Source organism: Nannospalax galili, unplaced genomic scaffold (genome assembly GCF_000622305.1).
Source record: "Nannospalax galili isolate Female #2095 unplaced genomic scaffold, S.galili_v1.0 scaffold698, whole genome shotgun sequence".
Taxonomy (NCBI): domain Eukaryota; kingdom Metazoa; phylum Chordata; class Mammalia; order Rodentia; family Spalacidae; genus Nannospalax; species Nannospalax galili.
In genome coordinates this window covers 4127321-4145882 of record NW_008341886.1, presented here as the reverse complement: position 1 = coordinate 4145882, position 18562 = coordinate 4127321, and the positions used below count along the sequence as shown (strand labels likewise).

The following is an 18562-nucleotide window of genomic DNA, read 5'->3' as shown; positions in this document are numbered from 1 at the left end:
CATCTATCTATCTATCATCTATCTATCTATCTATCTATCTATCTATCATCTATCTATCTATCTATCTATCTATCTATCTATCATCTATCTGTCTATTTATATTTTATGTGAATCAGTGTTTTGCCTGCATGTATGTAGTATATATGTTGTGCACTGCTCACAATGGCCAGAAGACAGGTATCAGATCCCCTGGAACTGGAGTGAAGGATGGTTGTTAGCCATCATGTGGGTGCTGGGAACTAAACCCAGGTCTTCTGCAAGTGCAGCCAGTGCTCTTAATTTCTGAACCATCTCTCCAGCCCCAGTGGATATTTTGAAAAAAAAGAAGAAGAAAAAAAAAAGAAAAAAAAAACAGGAGGTGCTCTGAATGCACAAAAACTGTTCTTCTGTAGAGAGAATTTAAATTTCAAGGACATCATTTATAAGCTTCTTCATGTCAGAAGGATCCTATCATATGTCTTGGTAGAAGAATGTTTTCCTTTCAGAAAAGTCTGACATCAATCTGTACAAGTTTATCTTCCTGGTCACCTGGTAACACTCTTCTTGGTTGGACTTAGATGAAGATGGTATTGATGTCTGAATTCTGAGTTCTCTCTTTAGATTTATACATTTCTCTGAATACTTCCCATGTACCCACAGGACTTGGATGTTCATATCCTTTTGTTTGTTGTCCTTTGACACTATCTTATTCCAGGAGTTCTAGTCAAGAGGTTTGAAAAGGAAAAGAAACTGTATGTTTCCTCCCTTCCACCATAAATATAAAAGACACAACCACCAATGGGTATCAAGAGCTCATAGGGAAAGACATTCTATGAGCTTGAGGCAGATGATGGGATACAAAACCAGAAGTGGAGATGCAGGAAATGGGTCAAGTCAAGGTTTCTCAGGCAACTGTGATGTTTATCAACTTGGAAGGATTTAAATTCACTATGGAAACAGGTCTCTGGGCATGTCAGTGAGGGCTAACCTAGATTATGGTAATTAAGGTAAAAAGGCCAAACTTAAATGTGAGGTACACCATTCCATGGGCTGGGGTCCCCAACTGAATAAAAAGGGAAAAACAACCTGAGCGCTAGGATTCATCCCTCTCTGCCACTGACTCTGGACATGATGTTACCAGATGCTGCAAGCTCCACACCTTCAACCTTCCCCACCATCACAGGCTTACCCTCAAACCTTCCCCACCATGATGGGCTTACACTCAAACCCTCCCCACCATGACGGGCTTACCCTCAAACCCTCCCCACCATGACGGGCTTACCCTCAAACCCTCCCCACCACGACGGGCTTACCCTCAAACCGTGACCCAAAATAAACCTTTCTTGAAGTTGCTTTTGTCAGATATTTTATCACAATAACAAGAAAAGTGACTAATGCAGCAAGCAGATCTCCGAGCATATCTACGAGGAACTGATCAGAGAGTAAATGAACAGAAGGGAGGTTATTCAAGGACAGGAAAGGAGTCAGCTAGAGATGAGGGCAGAGAGAAGAGGACCTGAGCATCCTTGGGATGAGGGAAAGAGGTAAGTGGGCTTTGACCGGCAAGTGATTCAGGAAGGTGTTCCTGGACTACTGCAAGGTGGTCAGATGGGTGTGGGGTGTGTGTGTGTGTGTGTGTGTGTGTGTGTGTGTGTGTGTGTGTGTGATGGAGGAAGGAAAACAAACAGGTAAGAAAAAGCAATGCGCCACTAGGGACTTGGGGGCTGGAAAGGCACTGTCCTTTGGAAAGTCAGCAATGTGGACAGTGAAAGGTAGGTCAAGTCAGCCTCATGTTGAACATGAAGTGAACTGGCACTGCTTCCGGTGGCTGGCTTTGCAGGTTTGGTCTGTGTTCCGGGGACAACACTGCCATCTTTTCTCCCCTTAAGCAGCTCTAGCCTTGGTGCACAGGAAAGTACTTTAGAATCATTCTGAAGAAAAACATAACAGGAAGGCAAATCTACTTCCAAAATAATTAATAAAAATGGCCCAATCCACACACTCTGTGGACCATCACACCTTTGAATCCAACACACTTTAGCATCTTGGTAATGAATTCTGGTCTCCAAAACAAATACAAAAATACACAACAAGCAAAACCATATTTAATCACCTGAAAGGACCATCTACCATCACAGGAATGCCAAATCCTTCATCACAAGACCTTCATTTTCAAAGTCACATCATAATGATTTATGTGCTTAGAATTCTATGCCCTAAGTCAAGCAAATGAGTTGATACACAAACAGAGATGAAAAATGAGAGGAAATTTGTAACTGTTGACTTCTAGGACAGGCACCAAAGCAAGAGAAGTTGAAATTTATGTGGAAATAAAATTCATTGAATAGCAAATTAAGGTTTTCATCTGTGGGTCTTACATTTCTCTGAGATTTTCAAATGTGCAGAAAAATTTGGAAGAGAAAAGTTATTAAAGACTAATATTTTTCCTCCAATCTAGACAGGAAAAGGCACTTCACCTTAACCAATCAACATCACAATTCTCACCAGAAATTCACCTACGGCGTGCCCCAGTTATAATTCTTAATATCAACAGCAAAAATTCAATACTTATTTAAGGAACACTCTTGGGATAACTCTGACTCCTCAAATTTTGACTGTGAATACGATTCACCATTACTGCCAGTCATATAAACACTGTCAGTTTAATCAATCAATACATAAATATGTACAGCAGAAAGCCACCCACAAGCCTGAGATGACTCAGTGTTCCAAAGATAACTGGTTCTCGGAGGGACAAAGCAACAACAGACACTGGAGATCCACCTAGCAGTGAAATGCCCTTCAAGGGTGACAGTACAATGTTCTAGGGAAATCAGTCCCAGGTACACAGACAGCCAGAGGAACAAAGATGACGCTGATGTCTCTCTGCCTATAGCACCCCGCTCTGTCCTCCCACAGACCTGTAGAACCTACACGAGTATTACATTCAAGTGACCAACGCAGGTGGAAAGACTAGCTGCAAGAATGTTAGGTTACAACCTGGAGACATAGGATTTGAGCTCAGCTCACCCTGCTCCGGGTCTGTTAACCCATGTGCAGTGAAGTCTTCCTCAGTTAATAGATTGTCTAAATCTCCTTCTTTCCCAATTTTGTCCTGGTTTACCAAAGTCCTTCTGAAAGACTGAGTGTGCCTGCTCTGAACATGTTACAATAAGGAAAACTGTTGCTTTCTCTTTGTAATAAAAGGAGGAAAGACCTTGTCTGAGAAAATGGCTAGAGAGGTATCTGGCTCTTTCTTTCCATTATTGAGATTTTGACAAAATGATTATGATGTGTCAATGTTGATCCCTCGCCCATCTAAGCTTTGAAAGTGCATGTAAAACACAAAAGCAAACTTAATTGAGACGATTTTATCACTGTAATTCCGTGCACTTATCCAAACCTACTTGACATAATATCAAAGGGCAAAAGAGCTTAATGAGTCTGTGCACAATCAGGTGAGAAGACATTCCCATCTTATGACTTATGACATCTGGGTAAAGATTATAAAACTTTACACATTAATTCACACTGTAGTCTATTCCCAAACTGAGTTTATATTTTATAGTAGGGGGAATAGAAAAACTATTGTCCAAAGCCATCAGGCAATGTGACAGGTGACACAGACTCCATGTCCTGGAGATGGAAAGACAGACGGAAACAGAACTGTGCTTGAAACTCTGATTTGAGACAGTAAAAGGACATATTCCTTCCAGTATGGAAAGGTGGGTCTCGTATCCCCACACAGAAAATGGAAACAAACCCCATTATCCTACCCGGAGGAGAATGTTAGCCTGTGATGGGCAAAGATCATGTAGGAACATACCATTCCCCCAGCAATGTCACAATGCCTCTGCTGTCCTCTGCACTTCAGTCTTCCTCAAGGAAGGTGCTGATGATCAGTTGACATTCTAGCAAGTGCTATATTTTACATGAATAGTCTGTGACAATCATACCCCAAAGAATCTCTAATAGCTGTGAAGTTGGTAATGCAAACCACTGTCTAGCACATTTCCTAAGCTCTACACATCCTATTAAGCTGGATCATTAAGAAAAGTGACATGAAATTCTTAAAAATCCAATACAAATATTATATATTTTAGTAGGACAACTATATCAAACTTCTGCCCTCCAAGGTTCAGGGATCATTGTGGAAGAGGGGGTGGGAAGATTGTAGAAGCCAGAGTTGTTGAATGACAACAAGAATACAGTTTTTCAGACAGCTGGTCAGTAACTCATATGAACTCACAACAATGGTGACAGTATGCACAAGTCCCACATAAATTTAAACCAGAAAAAAATCCCAGCTTAGACATAAGGAAGTGGGTATGATGCTCCAAGGCCACCTAAGGAAATTGTGGCAACAGATGGCTGCTGGGAGGGGCAGAGACATTCTCTGTCAAGAATGGGACTCTTGTTAGTTTAACCAGGCTCAACTGGATGGACCCACATTGAAAGACATTTGGAGATATTAAAGTACATTAATTGGGTGGGAGGCAATATGGGGAGATATAATTAGGGGAGGGGATCTAAATACCATCAAATTATATTGTGTTAATATTGCAAAAATTCAATTAAAATGAGATTTCTAGTATGAAAAAATGTGTGGAAGGAGATCTGCATACCTAAGAGTGAATAAATTAGTTTAGTATCCATCGACTTTCACGTATCAATAAATTATGCCACAGAGAAAGGCAATAGAATGAACTGGAAATTCAGATGGTATCTCCTAATACCCTCCAAGTTCGGTGCATTCGATCTATGAGTGGAAGACGGTTGGCCATTGAAAACGATAGCCTGTTTAGAAGAAGTACATTGGGGATCAGGGAAGGAAAGGGTGCCTGAGTCTGGTGACGTGAATGGACATTCTCCTCCTGGGATGTCACTTATACTTCATACAAACACTGTGAAATGAGAATAAAAGTACCAAAGATTTAAAAACAAGTTAAAGGAAAAAGATTCAAAGGAAAAAGCTACTTCTGCCTTCTTCAAATCTCCACAGAGTAACTTTCTTCCAAATATTTCCGTATCTGTCTCTATTCGGTGACGACTGATTTGGTGATGATAGTTAGGTTTCTTATTAGTTTTTCAGGATTATTGTAGCTGTGAAACTCAGCATACACACACAAACTTTTAATTCTTTCAACTTTTTTCTTTATTTTGGAGAATTTCATGTATGTATACAATGAAATATGATCACATCAAACCCCATTTTCCTCCTTCTGGTCTGTTTATGTCCCCCTAACACACCCCTCTCCCAACCTAATGTCTTTCGTTGTTTCTGGTACTTCAATAAGTCCAGTTGTGTTACCCACATGAGCATGGGTGTGGAGCCAAGGGAAGCCCACCAGCGGCCACATCCACATAAAGCAACTGTCCCTCCCCCAGTAACTATCTAGGGCCAGTTGCTCCCCAGTAACAGGGAGTCGGGGTGTGGATGGGCTGGAGATTTTCTATCTCACCTATGCAGGAACTTTTGCTGGCTGGACTTGTGCAGGTGCTGTGCGGGTAACCCCTGCTGCTGTGAGCTTCTGACTGTGAAACCATGTCCTGCCCAGATGACAGCACTTTTTAGCACACCTCTCCATCCCTGCTTCTTCCATTCCTTCTGTCTGCCATTCTACACTGTTCTCTGAACTTGGTGCTGGTAGGGTCAATACAGATGTCCCACTCAGTTTCCTACTCTTCATCACTTTGACCAGTTATGCCTCTCCCCAATGACAGCTGTCTACTTCAAAAAGAGACTTCTCAGACAAAAGTTGAGAGAAGCCCTGGTCTATGGGCATAGATGTAAATATTTAGCAGGTGTGGTGATTTAAATGAAAATGTCCTCCATAGGCCCCAAGCATTTGGACATTTTGTCCCCAGTTGGCAGTGTTGTTTTGGGGTTTTTAGGAGGTGAGGCCTTGCTGGAGGAAGTACGTCGCTGGGGGAGGGCTATGAGAGTTCATATGCTTCTCAGGATTTCCTGTCAAGCTCTGCTTCCTGTGCCTGCTTGAAAATGTGATTCTGCAGCATTCTGCTCCAGCCTCTTCCTGCCTCCATGCTTCCCTGGCCACTATGGACACTACCCCTTTGGAACCATAAGCCAAATAAACTCTTCCTTTTAAAGTTTCTTTGTTCATGGTGTCTTCTCACAATAGAAAAGTAACTAATACAGAAGGCAGTTTGATATCATGGCTGTTCTAGTTTGTTTTCAATTGCTGTGACAAAAACACTCTGACCAAAACCAGCTTGGGGAGGAAAGGGTTTATTTGACTTTCATTTCCAGGGTCACGGTTTATCACTGAGGGAGCCCAAGGTAGGAACTCAGGGCAGGAACCTGGAGGATTGGAGGAATGCTGCTTACTAGCTTGGTCCCCTGGCCCAGGCTCAACCTGATTTCTTATATAATACAGAACCACCTGCCCAGGTGGCATCACCAATAGGGGGATCACTGACAGTGGGATGGGCCCTGCCACATCACCCAACAATCAATCAAGAGAATTCTCCACAGACGTGGCCACAGACCAGTTCAATGGAAGCAATTTCCCAATTGAGGCACCGTCAACCCAGGTGTGTCAAGTTCATAACTAAAGCTACCCAGCACAATGACCATTTAGCAAAATAACATACCATGTTGTAACCTAGGACCTATGATCCCCAAAGCCATGGGCTTTTGAACAGGATTACAGTACCAGGCAAGAAACTGTCTCCTATCAGGTTTACAGGATTGCAGTACGAGGCCTCAAATCCAATGAGAAAGCAGTTATCATCCCAAAACAGTTGTCACTAGTGCATCAGTAAGCACACTTTGCCTGGCAGGTTGGTAGTGTGGCATGCAGAGGGTCCAGTGCAGAAGTGCTGGATAAGACAGTTAGCCTGTTTTCTCCGCATGGCACCTTTAGACACAAGGAACACTAGCCAGCAGGGAGGAAGTTTCACAGTTGGTTTGACAATGATTTCTCTATTTTCTACAGCCAAAGTGTGTGCACTTTAGTAGCAGAGTCTGACCAAGTATCTGCAGTGGGTAACCAAATACAATGGCAACAGCCTATGCAGTTTTAGAGACCTCTGAGGCATTTGGAAATGGTTTCTTGTTTTGAAAAACATCTCTCTCCTTAATGTTTTTCAATAATTTTCTTTGATCAGTCCGAAACATCTTGTATAGTGTTCTGACAAACATTATTATAATCTATTAGATTTGTATTCATAGGGCTATATGACCCATGTGCTTAATTACACAATTTCAATTATATTCATAGACTATGGATGTGGTGCCCGCTTCAGCATCACATATACTAATATTAGAACAGTATAGAGAAGATTAGCATGGCCCTTGAACAAGGGTGACGTGCGAATTTGTGAAGCCTTCCATATTTTTTACAAATGCTTGACACAATAGGGCTTGACATGTATGGTGGAACACATAAGGTCTGGTGGGAGCTCTAGGAGACATGGATGGGGCACAGGTGTCTAAATGTGATTAAGAACTGTTGTATGAAATGTACAAAAGCTTAGTAAAAATATTTTAAAAATATGAATTTGACAATTCCAAATGTGACATTTAAAAACATCCCATAATTTCACCCTTTCTAGATGTCAAAGGACCTTCTTGAGTCATTTCTGTCCATCTCTACTTGTCCTGTAAATAATCATGTGTCTCAGATAAATCAATTCTTAGTATGGTAAAGTAGATTCTGGTATTATATCAATGTTAAAAAACATAATAGCATAATAGCCCCAAGATGGAAAAGTAAACCTGAGATTTCCAATGACACAAAACGAAGAGAAGCCATTCCTTGAGGCCCGTTTATGATTAATATTAAAATATCCACAATAAATGACACATCCATAGAATCCTATGCCAACCTTATCAAATCATATAGTCAATTCTATGCTAAGAAACCATCACAATGACAGAATGGCCCTCTTAGCTACTCTGTGGTCCTGTTATGTAATCCCATTCTAAGCTGCACATGTCTTCAACTGTTCACTGAGATCCTATTATGTGAGGGCATTTAGGATAATATGAAGGATGTGTAAAGCCTCCTGCATTTTAGAAATTCTCAGCTTACTAAAGGCAGCAGAGAGTTGATTCTAACAGCATATGAGCAGTAAAGGCCAAGAGCTGTCCTTTGTTATCTGAGGCAGATGAATTTCAGATTCCCCAAGGACACTCAAACCTGAAGATACTCAAATCCCTGGATAAAATGGTACAGTATTTCCATATGCTTATCACACTTCCCCATATCCTTAAATGATCTCTAGGTTACGTGTCCTTCCTACTAGGATGTAATAACTGTTACAATGTATTATTTAAGTGTAATAACATTAAGAACAATGGAAGTCTACACATTCAGCACAGATTTCTTTTTTCTGAGTATTTTCAGTACTGGGTTGGTAGAATCTGCTGATAGAGAAACCACAGATGCAGAGGCTGTGTGTACTCCACAAGCATAGAGAGCAGACTGCACTGGCGTAGGCAAAGGCAGACCCCACAATCAAACTCAGACCAATCTGAGTGGAGATGGTGGGATAGGGGAATATGCTGTTAGAGAAAGGGAGACGGCTGCAGAAACAAGCACTGGTAGAAATGAAGTCTCTGAGGAGCCGAAAAGCATCTCACATGCAGGAAGCTAGAAAAATGTTTGTGACAGAATCTCAGGCAGGAAGGTCAGGATTATCAAATCTTGATGCTAGGAAGACAGGAAATGTGAGGCTAGGCTATCTCTTTCTAACGTGGCAAGGGTTCATTCAGTTCCTAGCACCTGGGTGGCAGTTAACAATCATCCTTAACTCCAGTTCCAGGGATATGACATCCCCTTCTGGCCACTGAGGGCAATGCATACATGTTGTGTACTTACATACATTCAGATAAAACATTCATACACATAAAATCATCTTTAAAAAATTGTAGGCAATAAAATATTTTGCATACTTTCAGACGGTAAACACGGTAAAGCATTGTATAGAACTGTCCAAGGTCAGAAAGGATTCCAACAAGATCACACATGGGGGGAGGAGGTTGGAACGAAAGGATGGCATATAAGAAAAACAGAAAAGAATTCATAGAAGACAATTAGTAGTTTAAGCTTCTGGGGGCAACATGGGGGCTGAGTTCAAGACATTTGATGAGGCAGAGTCTGCTGCAGATTGGGCAGAGGGGTTCAGGATGCACACAGGTAGCATGGATGGAAATGATAGTAGCCAAAGTCATTCATTGTTCCAGACAGCAGGTTTTGAATCCAATCTCTAAGGTGAGTCTGTGGTTCTGCGTTCAGATGGGGATGGTGACTTTAAAACATTCTGCTGTTAGTGAAAGAAGCTAAATAGGATATAAAAATAAAATATTGCTTATTGCTTATCTTCATCTAACATGTGCCCTTGCTGGAGACCAAAAGTGGTCTGCTGATATGTATGTGGTTCACCTGTTTATTTTGGTTTCTGTTTTGCTCATTTTGGGTGGGGCAAAGGAATGGAATAAGTCAGTGGCAATGGCTCACAGAAGTCAATGCTGCATCCCATGGGGCGGATCAACACACAGGGCCCACAGGAAGTCGATGGCCATACTGTGCACATAAAATAATCTAGGAACCTTGTCAGAGACACTTGGTGAGTCTCATGCAAATGATTTACCCCAAGACTAAGAAGTCTCACTTGAGAACTATGACATTAAGATCACAAAAAACTGATCGTCATTGACTGCCCTGGAGAACAGACAGAACTGTTCTCTGGCATTTGATCACTTGGGCATTTTGTTACCGAATTCTTGACACTAGAAAGAGCTAGTCCCTCCCTTCTAGAACCGTTCTGCCCATGCTCCTGAGCCATCCTGCCCAGGATGCTGCCCTAATGCTGCTCCCCAGTCTCCTCTGCTGTTTCCTCCAAGTGGTGGCAACTACCAGGGATCCTACTTGTCCACTCTTCCTCCCTGGGGAGCATCACCTAGCCTGAACTACCAGGCTGGACACATCCTTTGGGATAGCCAAAAGCATCTCAACTGTAACCCACCTAAATCACATCACATGATATTCCTCTGTGCCTGCCAATACGTTCTTCCCATAGATAACCCCTAGTCCTTCTGATCAAACATGCACTCTCTGTCTTGAAAGGGTTCCACCATTAGCTTTCCCCAGATAACCACCCACCCCTAGTTCTGATCAAATATGCACTTGCTGTCTTGATTCCTCTTGTTCTCACACTGCTGCTGTTTAATCCACCACACACTGTGACAACTGTAACAAACAAACCTAAAATTATCCATTTTTTTCTATTGCATCATCCCTAAGTCTGACTACAGTGATTTCCTTACTACCATCCTCCCTCTAACCATGCCCCATTCAACACTTACTTACTTCAAATATCTCTTATAGATGAAAATTAGATATTTTATGCCTTCTAACAACTCGCCATTGTATTTGAGATGAAATTCAGAGCTCTTAACCCCATTCTCAAAACATGATGAGGTTTCGCCCCACTTATCTGTGTTTAACAATATTCCTCTGCCCTTCCGTCTTGACGAGGAAGCAATTCAAAATTCTTTAGATGCTTCTAGTCCTCCGTGCTCCGTTCCTCTTCCCTACCTGTGTGCTTGCCGGCTCCTCCACTGGCAGGTCCTTTCCTTCACCTGTCTGACTCCTTATCATTCAGACATTAGCTCACACGCCACATTCTGAGAGGAACCTTTCCCACCCAACCTAACAAAAAGAGCCTGGGAACACACCTGCCACTATTTCATTCTGGGTAACATGTTTATATTTATCTTTAATGCTTTTCTTTAAGACTGTTAATTGATTAAATGTTTGTCAAACTATTATATAATACTTCTCACAGAAGAGTTCCATTCTGTGCATAAGTAATTTATTCTTGAGCAGGGGAAGTCTGGCTGTCATATAGCACATTTTAATTAAATATGTTCTAAAAGAATGGCTAGTCTGGTAGTTTAGAAGGACACAATGAATCTGACTTTAAAAACTGCTGGCATGGGGCTAGGGAGAGGTTCAGTGGATAAGAGCACTACCTGTTCTTACAGAGGACCCAGGTTCTGTTCCCAGCACTCACAAGGCAGCTAACAACTGTCCATAACTCCAGTTCCAGGGTATCTAACACCCTCTTTTGGCATCCATGAGTAATGCATGACACAGGTACACTTACATATATGCAGGCAAAACACTCATATACATTTAAAAAAAAAAAAAAAAAAACAAGCTGCTGGCAGAACATGAAGGTTTCCAGGTGACAGTGGAAGACTCATCACATTTAGTCCTGGAGGAACATGGGCTTTACTAACCAATCACAGGGTCAAGACAAGTGTGAAGTTCGGGTAAATCATCTTGCCTTTCTGAATGCATCTTTGCACTTCTATAGCACAGGAAGAACATGACCTGTTCTCGCTTCCTAAGGTGATACTGAGAGTGCGTGAGAGGCTTCTGAGCTGCTTCTGGAAACACTATAAACTCCAGGCCAACAGAACTCAGTGGGAGTAGTTAGACCTGGAGTCCTCTGTCTTCAGTAACAGGAAAGTACCATGAAGGACTAGCTGGTCTATCTTTCACTCTATGGACAGGTGACACATGGACTATTGCACTGGGGAAATAGCCATAGACCTCTTCTAGAAGTTCTGCCCATTTGGTAAAACAAACCATTTCATGTTACTTCCATACAACCTTTACTCATTTCACACTCTAAATAACTGACTACAATATCTCCTTGAGACCGATGAGGCCAGGGCACAACAACTAAAATAAATGAGGCCCATCGTCTTGTTTTCCTTCCTCTTTAGTCAAAGGCACCAAAAGTAATTCAGAATGCAGTGCTCGCGGCATGGAACAGTGCATCCCGGTGCTGTGCACAGCTTCCAGACAGCAGAGAAAAGGGCGTCCAAGGTCCTTCCCACAAGGGACAGCAACAGGCTACACAAGATAAAGGAAGAGTGCCTAAGAGAGCTCCATCCTAGCCATCAAGACCCCAGAGACAGAAAGGTGCTCAGCCCAGTCAGCACAAGCTCAGGTTTGCTTCTTACGTCAGAATCTGAGGTGACTGCAGGGGCCAGCAAACATCTGCTGCTGACCAAGCAGGCTTTGGTCTGCAGGATACTGATTTGGACTAAGTACCAAAAGTTGGCTGAAGAGGAGAGCTAGCTAAAAAAGCTGCCAAATATCACATTATGCCACTAATGTAAAATAGAAATACCCCTACTGATTTAGAAAGAATATCCAGAAGTTAGAGCTCTTTTCCTCTCCCCTTCAAATAGGCACTTAAAAACCTACTTTGAAACATAACCGCATTTTCATGTACATTCTTAAATTAAAAGGCTTCAGGAATCAAAATTTTACAATGTCATAAAAATTTTGGCATCTCAGTTTAAAATGCATTGATCAAAGTTGCGTAGTCTTGGGACTGGTTTTATGCTACGTAATAAAGATTGATAGCCAGCTGGGTGTGCAGATGATCAGGGAGGCAGGGAAATTGTGCAGGTTTGTCAGTCGAACTCTCTTCTTCCTACCAGTCTCAAAGACCAGGTCAGTAACATTGTTGGGGGCCTTGCTACTTACAAAAGCCTACAACAGAAGAAGACAGACCATACCACCTCGTGGTCACTGTGGGGAAAGAGAGGTGGGCCGGACCCTGGGCTCAAGGTTTAGTCCCATCATTTTCTTGTGCTTTCCCTCATTGGTTATCAGATGATAAACAGCCACAACATCAAACTCTTGCTGAGTACTAAGGAGACTTTACTCTTGGCATCTAGTACAGTGTGTGCACATAATAAGCTTGCAAAGTTGTTAACCATATAATCACTTTAATTATTTAAAGAAAGGTCCCTTTTAATCCCATTCTAATCCTTCATTTTATCTGTCTTGTAACTTGGAAATGCAGCTACAATGGAAGGGAGAAACACGACTGCTATGGGGAGGGACTGGCTTTTAATATTCTCAAAAGGTGTCCATAGTAACAAATATTTCCACACGTGTTCACTAGAAATTCTTTGCTTTGAGGGAGCTTTAAAAATAAAATTCCAAATAAATGCCTGTGGGATTCCAAATGACTTGAAAAGCTAAATCCATTCAGTCAGTAGGAGGAGGAAGAAACAGATGTCTGCCAACGGAAAAAATCTGTTCAGAATATTAAGTTGCTTATTACAATATTTGGGGAAAGCTGGAATAATGCCATGCATTAAGAATTTCGGAACTTTGCTACCCATGAAAAGAATAAAATTGAATGCTAGCTTTTTACTTTGTGCCCAAGGCTCCCGAATCCTTGAGATGCTGTGTTTTGTATCATTTAGTATTTGTGTGTGCATTTGTGTATGGGCAGGTGTATATACTTGTGGATGCTGAGGCCAGAGGTCAATAAAAAGGGACACTCCGCAGGAGCCATCTACCTTGGTTTTTAAATATTTTTATTTATTATTTTTATGTGTATGAGTGTATCGCCTGTATGTATGTAAGTGCACCCATGCCATGCAATGTTCACAGAGGTCAGAAGAGGGCTTACATCCCATGGAACTGGAGTTACAGACAGTTGTTAGACGCCATGTGGGTACTGGGAACCAAACCTGGGTCTTCTGCAAGAGCAGCCAGTGCTCTTAACTGCTGAGCCATCTCTCCAGTCCCCTGCCTTAAATTTTTTGACAGAGTCTCTCATCGGTTTGGAATGCTCTAAATAATTGAAGTTGGCAGGTCAGCAAGCTCCAGGGCTCTGTCTGTCTCCATCTCTTCAGTACTGGGACTAAACTTTTATACCATCACACCCAGCTTTTCATATGGACACTGGGTCCTCATGTGTGTGGCATGTACTTTCCCAACCAACCATCTCCCAAGCCCTTCATTCAGTCTTTACCTATACCTTGAACTAAGTTCTATCAGAATGCTAGAGTACAGTTCTTCACTGACAGTTGTGTGCTAGGACTTGGAGTTCTCACGAGGTTGGTCGTGTTACCCTCACAGAATTTTCCTTGGACCTTTAATCATGGCAGCTTCTCGGAAGAAGAGGCCTGTCAAAGCCTGGTTTTCCCTTTCTCGGGTGGCCATGTCTCCATGTTCTCTATGTGTGTCCTTTTTAGAAAGCATCATAAACTGTGATGACTAATCTTTTCTCAAACGCAAGCTTGCCTCATCTCATCTTGTCTCCTCTGCAGAGTTTGATAAAAACTGAATTTAGCTGGTAAATCTATTTTTGTGGTTGCTGTTAAGATATTTTTAGGGTTGAAAACTTTGAGATAGTGGCTTTCTGCCTAGCTTCTTTTTAGGAAATATAGAATGACAATGGAAGATATAAACTAAGTCTATTTGGGAGAACTGTGCTGTAAGATTTGAAGAAAATAAATCATAGCATTAAAGTCACATTAGCTTTAGTTTAGACCTATTTTTTCCTATTTAAATATTCTATATTTGTTGAACATTTCCATAAACCTAGAAGAATCTAGAGAAGACAGACCATTGAAGAGCAAGGAAGGGATCAGAAAAGAGAGGGAACAGGCTGAGGACAGCAACAGAAACAGGAGCAGTGGGCCAACAAGGACAGCAAGAGGGGAGGGCACGTCAAGACCTCAAACCCTCCCACCTCCCGGTGAACACCACAGTTTGTTTCAATAATGTTCTAGGAAAATCCCAGAGTGGTGTACCATGCAATTGGAGGTCAAACAAGGCCATGAGCTCAGGGAGCCATTAATGAAAGAAACAAAATGAAGTCAACATCCACATCAGTGAATCACTTGAGTAGAAAATGCTCCAGAATTCTCAGGTCTTCAGCCCCAAAGGGTAACTGGGATTAGTGTCCTTACTGACACATTCCAGCAGGGGTTCACCCCTGGACAATGTTCAGGGTGTCCACAATTAAACAAATATAGCTACAAAAAAGAAATAATGTATCTTAGTTTATAATTTTATACATCATATTTGAGCACAGAAATCTAGATAATGAAGAGATAGCTATTAAACTATATAAAACACAATTGCCCTTTTACCACTACTAAATGTATGGCCTCTTCCAGAGATTTGCTGCCTTATACTTAGAGAAGGGCAGGGCAGGGGCCATGGAGAATCAGCGAGAACAATGCCTGACCTACTACATCAGGCATTCTTTATTTTGAGCCCCAAAGAGTTGTGTAACAATCATCTTTATCTGAAATTCATTCTAATCTGACTCTACAGATTCTTGCTTTATCTCCATGAAAATATTTAGGAAGAGATGGCAAAGTACCAATGTGTGAGCCAAGTAACTGACGCCGTGTCTGTTATTAATGCAAATAAGTGTATCCTTCTCCCTGTAGTCCTGTGATAGATAAGGTTCAGTACCAGGTGCTGCCCCAAACCTGGGGGAAACCAGGAGGAACCCCAATGACATCCCTGGATGGTCCTAAAGCTGCTCTCATTTTCTCCTTGGAAAGCTCTGCCAACCAAGAAGTTCTGCTTGATAAGAGACCAGGTCCAACTGCTATTTATCCACAAGTAGGGGTCTTTGTCCAGCCCATTGGATTTATCCAAACAAATGAATCATATCTTCATATAAAAACCAAGGCCAACTCATATAGCCACCTTCACAGGTGAAGTCTTACTGTGACAGTAGGACTGTCATATGATCACACAGCATGTGTGGCCTCTTCCTTCTCCACAGGGTGAGTGTGGGGCTCATAAACTATTGTCCATCTTATCTGTCTAGGGTCAGATGTCTTGTATTCCTCCATCCCTGTGACCTTAAGGCGGGTGCTCTCCCCAGTAGGGTGAATAGAGGGCTTCAGTCCTAGGTTGTACTAGTCTACGTTCAAGTGAGCTGGCCACTCAGAACCTTCGTAAGCTTCCTACACACCCTACTTGTCTGGGATCCACACACAGGCTCCACCGAGGAATATTTGCCTGGTGGGAATGTCAAGTGCTTGGCTTGCGTGCCAAGTGCCGTGTTTTCATGTTAAGGACCTGGCATCTGAAAAATGCTGGGAGGAGAAAGGCAGATTTCTGTGGAGGAAGACCAAAGAGAAATTGCTAAGTTTTACATTCTTTGCCGCATGGCTCCCCTGTGTCCAAACCTCTCCCACATCCCCTCCCACCACCACAAAAGATCCACTTAGTGGTACATTTCCCAATCTGTTTGTGAACAAAAGGCATCAGTGCTCAGTGCCACATGGTGCGAGTTCCACAACCAGATGGCCTGAATCCACCCTGGGGCAACTTAGGACAGTAGGGATCTCTACACGCAGGAGGACGCTGTCCTGTCTGGAGTTCTGTATTTGCTTTGCTGTTTCAAAAAACAGGAGACATCAGTGTTAGCCAGAATGTATTTCAAAGTACAAGATTGTGCTAAGCATCCTGTAGAATCTCTGTGTAAACCTCCTGTTAATAACAAGGGTATGTAGAGACAAGATTCAATAGAGCACTGTATTTTTGACTCTGCAAATGACCTAATATTACACATTTTAAAAGTCTTTATATTTTAATGATGTAATGATAGGCTGAATAAAGCGTTGTTGTTTAGTATAATTTTATTTCTTATTTTTTGAATTTTATGTGTATGAGTGTATTGCCTGCATGTCAGGTGTCAGGCCGTCCTGTGAAGGTCAGAAGTAGGTGTAGGATCTCCTGGAACTGGAGATACCAGGTTGTCTGAAAGAGCAGCCAGTGCTCCTAACTGCTTATCCTTATCTCTGGCGCCTATTTAATATAATTTCAGACTAAAGGAGAAATGCTTATCTAGCTCCTTAGGATAGTACTAGAAAACAATAGTAGGTTTTTAAGCACCATGCCTTGTGGAGAAGAATACAGGATGTTTAAAGAAATGAAATCATTGTTACTAATGCTTTTTCAGTGGGAAGAGCGGGCAGTTAGATTATTTTTCCTGGAGTAATGGGGAGAGATTGTTCAGTTCAGCATGCCCTCAAAATTCTAGCCAACTGCTGAAGACGCTGTGACTCTCTCACCATGGCACCCCCAGTTCTGCAGAACAAGCTAATAAAGATGCAGCTACAGCAAAGGGGCTTTAGTAGGAGAAATATGTGAGAGTCAAACCTGTGCACACGCCTGACAGCTAGCATGAAACATCCACTGTAGCAGAGACTCAAGAAGAGAGGCTCCAGTTACAGCTCCCAATTTAACCTCTACACAAATCCTCAAAGACTCGGATCATGGATCAGGAAGAGGAGATCAGTGAGCAGCTCTACCTCACTGAGTTCTGCCCAGCTAGCACATGGCTGATTCCAGGGAAATTCAAGGTTGCTGGCTCAAACACTAGGGTCTGTATGCAGCCTCCATGTCCACACTACAAATACTGAGGCTTTTGCATGGCTTTTAATATCCACCACATATTAGATTCTTGGTTCCTATAGAAACTAAGGGGTTGAAGCTGAGTCAGGAGGATCTCATGTCAGGGCTACAGAGTGAGGAAAGGGTGTGCCTGGGCAATTCAGTGAGGTCTGTTCTTAAATAGGAACTAAGGGGCTGGAGCAATGGCTCTGTGTTTAAGAGCACTAGATGCCCTTGCAGAGGACCTGGGTTTAGTTCTCAACATCCACATGGTGGCTAATACCTGTCTGTTACTCCAGTTCCAGGGGCTCTGATTCCCTCTTCTGGTCTCCACGTGCATTACACGCATGTGTTACATACATGCAAAACACTCGTACATATAAAATTAAAACAAATAAATAAATAAAAATTTAAAGGAACTGATATTGTACCTCAGTGCTAGAGGGCTTGGCTAGCATGTGGGAGGCTGACTTTATACCTCCTTGTAATTAAAACAAAACAAAAGAAGTGCCCTTAGAAATGGAACTAAGAACCCAGCTGTCCATATAGTATCAGGTTTGGAAAGAGGTGCATAACATCAAATCTTATCTAACTCTCTTCTTTCCCCAGACAGCATGATAGTAGCCAACGACCTGTACCCTGGAAAACCACTTATATGAAAACATCAGCTCCTCATAACTATGGTTTCCATTTTCCACCCACTTGTAATCAGAAGGTTCATCTTAAACTGAGCTGACATTTATCACCCGAGGCTTTTACTTATTACTTCTGTTTCCCTGCCTTGGAGACAAATTGTTTTATGGGTCTCCCTATAGTCCCAGCTTGCCTGGAACTAACTATGTAGATCAGGCTGACCTCAGTATCACAGAGATCTGCCTGCCTTTGCCTCCCAAGTGCTAGACTCAAAGGTGTGCCTGGTCAAGCCTGGCTGGGGATGAATTCTTTACATGAAACCATATCTGTTTTCTTTGCTGGTTGCAGATCCCTGGCTTGTCCTCCTGTCTCCCTCTCTCCAGGGTAGTGTAACTCAATGATTCGTCTCATTTCCTAGATCACAGGGCATCTAATTCTTCTCCCTGACCTACTTCCTTTCCTCAGTCTTCATTCCGATTACCTTTACTTCAAATTGTAGACCCTCAAATAAACTGTAAAACAAGAAAGGACATGTTGACTGTAATTTATTCCATGGTAATTTGGGGCTAAGGGTAGAATGGAAATAGAGGAGACAAGATTTGCAAACTATGGCGTGGCTGAGCTTTTGAATTGGCTGCTGATATATACAGTTTCATTTAAATTTCCCTAAAATCAGAGGCGTTTTTAAATGTATCAAAGCCATGCATAATATTCCAGACATGACAGGACCCATC

General features: G+C 42.1%; 1 protein-coding gene and 1 non-coding gene across 5 annotated transcripts in view; one reads left to right on the top strand and one right to left on the bottom strand.

Annotated features, from left to right (window-relative positions):
* The window catches only part of Sema5a (semaphorin 5A), a 487535-nt gene that overhangs the window by 188372 nt on the left and 280601 nt on the right, over positions 1-18562 (bottom strand). The gene's annotated exons all lie outside the window — the stretch shown is intronic.
* Positions 7236-7342, top strand: LOC115071159. Its single transcript, XR_003850268.1, has one exon. It is a non-coding gene; the product is annotated as a U6 spliceosomal RNA (small nuclear RNA).